Source organism: Rissa tridactyla, chromosome 13 (genome assembly GCF_028500815.1).
Source record: "Rissa tridactyla isolate bRisTri1 chromosome 13, bRisTri1.patW.cur.20221130, whole genome shotgun sequence".
In the NCBI taxonomy this organism is placed as follows: Eukaryota; Metazoa; Chordata; class Aves; order Charadriiformes; family Laridae; genus Rissa; species Rissa tridactyla.
Genome location: NC_071478.1, coordinates 4,549,404 through 4,556,569, shown reverse-complemented (window position 1 = coordinate 4,556,569; position 7,166 = coordinate 4,549,404). Strand labels below are relative to the sequence as shown.

The 7,166-nt window shown below is 63.6% G+C and overlaps 1 long non-coding RNA gene across 1 annotated transcript; it reads right to left on the bottom strand.

Moving 5' to 3' along the window:
* Nucleotides 1–4,861: 4,861 nt before the first annotated feature.
* LOC128917095 (uncharacterized) lies at nt 4,862–6,734 on the bottom strand. Its single transcript, XR_008469168.1, has 2 exons — nt 5,609–6,734; nt 4,862–5,473 (listed from the first exon to the last, which is right to left on the bottom strand). It is a non-coding gene; the product is annotated as an uncharacterized LOC128917095 (long non-coding RNA).
* Nucleotides 6,735–7,166: the final 432 nt, after the last annotated feature.

Genomic DNA, 7,166 nt, shown 5'->3' with positions numbered 1-7,166 from the left:
GTGACGGTACAGACCACAAACCAGACCTTTCCTGGAAAAAAAGGTGCAGTGAAGGTTTATTTTCCTCCCATGTCCCATGGCTCGCAGGGTGGGTGGCTGCAGCTGTGCCATGCTCCCCTGGGATGGGATGGCACCAGGATGGCAGCACGACGGCTGAGCCTGGCCTGTGTCCAAAGCCCTGCTTGGGACCGGAGGGACACTGCCACCGCTCTGTCACGGCTGAAGCCCTCGTCTGTGGTGCAGGACAACTGCGGGTCCTGTGGCCTGATCCACTCCCGGTGGGCGTGGGCAGTGCCCCGTGGTGCCTTTCGCAGCAAGATAATTTCCTCGACCGAAAGGCAGAGAAAAATGATGAGAAATGGGGTTTGAGATGGTGTCTCGCCCACTGCTGCCACCGCAGAGGTCTCTTGGGTCCCAGTCTGCGGAGCCGTGGGAGGACGCCACCAGGCAGGGACAGGAAAGCGGGGTGTTTTCCTGCACACGCCCGTCCGAGCCCCCAGACGACCTCGCACCCAGGCTCCCTCCTTCCCCCCGAAGGGCAGGGACCAGGCGGGAGCGGAGGCGGGGGGGGGGCTGCAGTGCCCGGACACTCCCAAATCCACAGAGAAAAAATTGCAAAAGTCATTAAAACTAAAAAAAAAAAAATATATATATATATAATAAAATAAAACCAACCCCCACGAGCGCAGACGGGCTGTTTATGCCGCTGCCTCCGCGGGCGCGGATGCGATAAGATAAAGGCACCGGCGGGGAGGGGCGGCGCGGAGCGCTGCGCACCCGCGGAGCCGGGGCGGGCGGGCGGACGGACGGACGGACGGACAGACAGAGGAACGGACGGACGGACGGACGGACAGTCAGACGGCGCAGCCCCTCCGCTCCGCCCCCGCGCAGCCTCCGCCCTCGGCCGCGCCGCTCCGCTTTACATAACCCGCCCGGGGCCGGGGTCCGCGTTCACCCCCCGCCGCCGCGGCTCCGCTCGGCGGAAATGCGGAGCCGCCTGCCCCGGTTTCCTGCTTGAGCCGTGCCGTGCCGTGCCGTGCCGTGCCGTGCCGTGCCGTGCCGTGCCGTGCCGTGCCGTGCCGTAACCGAGCTGCCCGCCCCGTCCCGCCCGCCCCGTCCCGTCCGGTTCCCGGGCGCTCCGCCGCGCTCCACCATGGGCGAGCGGCAGCCGGACGCCTTCTCCTGCAGGTAACGGCGGGCGCGCACCGGGACCGGGACGGGCTGGACCGGGACGGAACGGGACGGGCGGGACCGGGACGGGCTGCGAGGCGTCCCCGGGAAGCGGCCGCTGCAAAGCGAAAGTGGCGGCGGCGGCGGGGTCCGGCCGGGCCGGGGGAGGCAGCGCGGCAGCCGCTCCTCCAGCCGCTGCCTCCGGAGCTGCCCCGGGAGCGGATCCGCTCCCCCTCCGGCAGCGTGATCCCCACGTCTCTGCCAGCCCCGAGCCTCCGGATCTCTCCTCACCCCCCAGTACCCCTTTTCTGCTGGGTTCACGCTTATCCCGGTCCCCTTCCCCTTGTTCCCTCTGACCGGGGGCCGCAGTCACCCTCGGGGACCCCTGTCCTCCCAGCACTAGTTTTCCCCGTGGGCACTCCTTATCCCAGGGGCTGTTCCCCCAATTCTGGGGACCCCCATATCTCCAGCACCCCTTTACCTTAGAGCACTCCCTCTTCTGGGGTCCGTGTCCGCCTCAAGGTCCCCCCATTTCCCAGCACCCCTATCCTGGGGGGCCCTGATCCAGGGGTGCAGCAGGCACGGAGCCAGCCCTGACCCTCTCCTCTGCCTGCCCCCAGACCCCTCCAGCTCCTGCCATGGGGGTGTCCCCCTTTTGGAGGGCATGGGACCCCGCGGGGTGATGCCCACCTGCCCCAGCCACCGTTGTGGGGTGTTGCCCTGCCCGGGGGGGCCGTGCCCTGCCTGCCCGCCCCGCTGCCCCCTTCTCCTCTGCCCCCGTGCCCGCTGCGAGTGCCAAGCGGAGGTGCCAGCCGGAGCCTGCCAAGTGGCTCCTCTGGCTTTCTGCTCCCTGCGGACTTCGCTGGCTCGCAGGCACTGCCTGGCTTGGCAGGCACAGGGGCTCGGAGCACAACGCCATGCACCGGCGGGCAGTGTCCTGGTGGCCTCCCCATGCCCTGCTGGCATGCCCAGTCCTGCTTGTGCCAAGCCCCGGCGGGGTCACCCACAGAGAGCCCGGACCCGCTGGCTCCGACAGCGGCAATAACACGGTCATTGCTGCCCGGGCTGGGATTTACTGTCAAGGAAACCGGGACGAGTTGTCGAGCTGCGATTTCGATATTGTTGTTGCAAATTGATTCAAGATGTTGCTGGAGTTGTGGGCTGGTGGCCTGGGGACTTTTCGAGTTGCTGTGCTTAGGTAGGAAAAGCAGGCGGAGGAAGAGGTTTTTGGCGTGGGGACCCGACGCTGCCGGCTCTCGCATGTCCCCATCTGCCATCGGGCTGTGCTGGCAGGTTACGGGATTGGAGTTTAAAGGCCTGTGAAATTACTGGCAGGTTTCACTTTGACTTTTGGGACTAGATCAACGCCTCGGATTTCTTTTTAACTTGCATTTGGTGCAGGAAAGCCTTGTTCCCGTTCATTCCCCCCGCCCCCGAAACTGCTTTTATTTTCTCCTTTGCCTTTATGTATTTATTGCCTCTGAAAAGATCCGTTTTGGTTTCACTGGAGCCTGCGGGGCCGCGGCTCTGCCAGCATCGTGCCAGAGAGATTTGGGTGCAAGTGCCAGTGGCTTTTGAGGGGTCTTACCTCTTTGTCACCCAGGGCAAACCCTCCCCACCCATGCACCCGTGGGGCTGCCGGGGAGGGAGCCTGGCACTGCGAAGACGTCGGGACAAATCCCAGCGGGTGAGACGAAGCGCACGAGCTCGGCGCTGGCGGGGTTTGTGGTACCACCAGCGCTGCCGCAGCTCGGCAAGGAGGAAGAGCCGAATCCTGGGGGAGACCGCTGCGGTGGGGGGAGAGCGCCGAGTCGATGGGGGGACGCTGAGCTGCCGACTGCTCCCCCCTGTCCCCGTGGGCGAAGCCGAGGACCCCCAGCTGGCCGCTCCCCCGGGAGAGCTCCCTGCCCCCGGCTTCTCCCACGCCTACACCGCAGCGATTCATTTCGTGCTACAAAACAAACCCTGTCGAAAGAGGCCACACCGCTGCCGGGCTTTTCCCCACAGGCAGTGGGTGTAGGAGAGCGTGATGATGTAAATTGGTCTGCAGGGTGCCAGACACCGCGGTGATGGGCACGCGGGTGAATGGAAGCAGGCAGGTCTTTGGGGAACTGGGCTGGCCACTGTGGCTCGTCCCGGTGAGCTCCTGCGGGCCAAGCAACACTGGAGCTTGCGTTTGACCCGAGATGGGTTTGGGGTGGGCTGTCTCCATCCCAGCTGTCCCGGTGGAGCAATCAGGGGAAGGCAAACGGGTGGATTTCCCCTGGATTTAAAGTGCCATAACATCAGCCGTGTCCCCAGAGGTCTGCAGCGCAGCTCAGCCCACGCACAGCCGTAGATTAAGGCCAGCTCTGGCCTTTAATATAGCGAGTTGTGTAGTGCCAGGTGGTCAAATAAGGAAGGGGGGTGTGTGTCCTGTGAGAAACTGGGGATAGGAGAGGAAAATCAAGTCCCCCCCCGTCCCAGCCCCAACCTTCTGGCTTTTAACTCAATTTCCTAAGAAAACAGCCTACGTCAGCGTGCGGTGGGGTCTCTCTGACCTGCTCCTCTGTCGCTTTTGAGTTTGTCGGTTCAGTTCAGCTGAAGGAGAGGGAGGGGAAGGTCCCGAGGCCCCCTGGGACCCTCCAGCTTGCGTGGAAACAGCTGGCAGGTCGCGGGGAGCGGCGGTGCTGTGCCGTCACCTTCTACAAGACCCCAGAGAATCCACACCGCTGCAGGGGGCTGCTCTCAGAGAGGAGAGCAGGACGGTGCCGGGCAGTTTCTGCCGTGGGTTGTGCTGGCCTGATTCACAAATCGCCTCTGCTCTTCTATAGTGATGCTGTAAATACGTGGGTGCTGTTTTGGGGGGGTGATAGGGGCCCTGTCACCCTCCTTGCCTCCCACGCAGTCTCCATGCTGCCCTGGGTGCATGGGCTGGGGCCTTCTGTTCTGGTTAGGGGTAAATCAGCAATATTTACCCCCCTGGTGAAAGCGGGCTGGTGGAAGGGAGAAGAGGCTCGGCTGAAGGGCAGCGTTAAAACTTTGTGGGGTTTTCCATGAGCGTGGAGTTGGGGCTGCTTTCCACAGCTGCGCTCGCCCTGCGGTGAGTGCCCAGGGCAGGGGACGTGCCGTGGACACGTCGCGTTGTGACCGACCTCCGAGGAGGGTGTGGAATCGGGGTTGCTCCCATCCATCACCCCTGCGTATCCCGCATCGGGAGGCTGCAGCCGGACCTTTTCCCACCTCTCCCCCTGCACCAGCCCCTCCTCCCTCGCTGAGCAGCTGCGTCTCCGCGTCCATCCCCAAATGGCCGCACCGCCCCATGCTCTCGACCCAGGGTTGCATCCAGATGATCCTCCAGCATCCACTGGGGGATCGGGATGCAGAGAGGGGCTATGGGCCTGCACTGGCACCATCCCAGGGGGATGCTCCACACCACCCCAGCTCTTGTGAGCCCACCCCCGGTGTGCTGCACCCCCCCCCCAACCCCTGCCCACGGGGACCCTTATCCCCCTGAACTCCCCCGGGGACCCGCATCCCCCCGAGCCCCCCGCACCGGATGCTCTCCCATTGAAAAGTGCTGTTCATTGTAACCCGGCCTTTTATAGCCGCCTCGCGAGCGGGCTGCGGGGCCGTGCCAAGAAAGGCTGCTGCCGGCTCAGAATAGCTCTTTTCATGGAGGACATCCTGGGAAGGAACAATGTTCCCGCTCTTGGGATTGTGGGAACTTTGTATTTTTGCCACTCGGGAAGCCGGGAGCTGCGGGGCTGGCGAGGGCGTCTCCCAGCCCCTCGCCTCGCTCCCTCCTGAAAATAGTCCTTCGGGGTGAATTTTGAATAGCGTCGTGCTTATAAAAAGGAGCCGAAAATGCCGCCGGCTGCTTTTCCTCCGGTTGGGGAACAGTTGTTTCTGGGAGAGCCAGCACATAAATCAAATTTCCTATTTACGTTGCTGGCGTGCATTTTCCTGGCATGGAGAGCAAGCGGCGAGGAGTCGGGGCCGGTTTCATTTTCGATCGCGGCGCGCTGGCTGCGCTGCACATGCTCCGGGGCAGCCGGTGCATGCAGGCGTGTGTCAGCAGGGCTCGCTCGGCACCGGGCACGGCCACGCGCTTTCTGCTTCCTAACATTCCCCTTCCAGGCTGGATTTGCAGCGCTGGCTGCTGGGGGGTGCCCTGCCAGCCCCTCCGCAGCCCCCTGTGTGGCTCTTTGGTGGGAAGGTGTCCATGCAGCCCCTCCGTGGCATGGAAAACTGCTCATCCTCCAGGAGCGGGCGGGAGAACTGTGGCGCTGGCTCCCGGCGCTGCTCGGTGCTGCCGTCTCCTCTGGGTGCAATTAAACAACAAATGCATTTACTGGGATTTTTGCTACCACGAAGGCGTAAATAACCCATTGCCGGATCCTAGCCATGGGTTATCGTCCCGGCCGGTGCCGGCACCCACTGCTGCAGCAACACTCACCAGGTTGGGCAAGAGTTTAATGAAATCTCCCGGGGGCGGCTCGGCTGCAGGGCTGGATCCTGTGCAAGCCGGGGCTTGCCGCCCCAGCCCGCATCAAAGCCAGCCCATGGCCGGTTGGTCCCATCCTGCTCTTCCTTGAGGTCCCAACCCAGCACCCCAAAACAGCCTTGAGACAGGGCAGGCTGGGTGGCATACAGCTCTTCCAGTGGCTGGGGGGGCATGTTAGCCCCCATCCCAGCCAGCCCGTGGTGTGTCCGAGGGTGGGCTGGATTGGCCGTTCAATTCAAATTAAAGCAATTAGCCGTTTTGACGAATCCTTTGGCTCAGCGGTGACCTGCAGGATGGCCAGGAGTCCCTCATATGGACACATGGGGTATAAGGGATGTGGATGTAAAGTCTGCCTTAAAGCCTGTGGTTGATGAATTCCAGCATCGTGCAGCGTGACGGGCTGGAGCAGGGAGAAGCCCACGCGGCAGCGGGCGCTTGCATCTCTGCGGCATGTCCCTGCCGAGACCTGGGGCCAGGTGGAGGAGTGGGATGCTGCTGCGGTAGCTCAAGCGTGGATTCAGCCAGGATAGCCGGAATAGCCATTTCCATGTGAGAAGTGTGCCGGGCAGGAGCAGGGAGGACAGCATCACGGTTTGTACCAGTGCCGGCAGGAGGAAGCGCTGGGGGTGTATTTCCCATCATCGTGCCGGTTGGAAAAAGCACGTTGCTGCCGGAGGTGGCCTTTGGCTGCTTCCCGCTGCGTGGCACAGGCGAAGCCCAGCTTTTCCCACGCCGCAAACCTCTCCCGAAGCCGCCGTGAAGGGAGCCTGAAAACTTGGAAGGCAAATTCCCTATTCTGGGAATCTCCCGCCCTCCTGATGAGCCGTCCGTGTGGGCGTCCCTGCTGCCTTCTGCATTTTGAGGGAGCATCCTGCCGAGCGTGCCGGCGGTGCTGGCAGCTGCGGCGGCGATTCCCGGGTGCTGGAGGAAGCCGGGAGCGCAGGGGAGGATGCTGAGTCACGGGCAGGCTGGCGGCGCTGATAGACGGCCGGGCGCGGGGCCCCGCCGGGGGGTTCGGCCAGGCCATGGGCAAGCGCACGCCCGGCATCGCCGCAGCGCCGGCCGGCCCCGAGCCTCGGGCGGCTCTTCTGAGAAGCCGGGCCCCGGCGAGGCTGGCGGGGGACAGATAACATCTCCCCTGGCCTAGAAGCTTCGCAGGACGTACTAGGAAGGGCAGCGGGTGGGCAGAGATAGAGGTCCGCTTCCCGGCGTTATCGCCTCCCTGGCTGCAAACCAGATCCGCTGCGCCGGCACGTTCCGCATTGCCCTGCTCCCTTCCTCCCAGCCCCTCATATTTTTATTTTTTTTTTTTTTTAAATTTTTCCGCCCCCTGACCAATGCAATCACTTTTCCTCCCCTCCCGGCTGCTGGGGCGCTGCCGCTGGGCAACCGGAGTTTCGGGGAGGCGGCGGTGCCCGTGCCGGCGCGGCAGGATCCGGGTGGGTTGGCCAATGTTTCCTGCCTGAGCGGAGTGCACGGCCCCGATAAGTGCCGCGGGCGAGCACGAGGT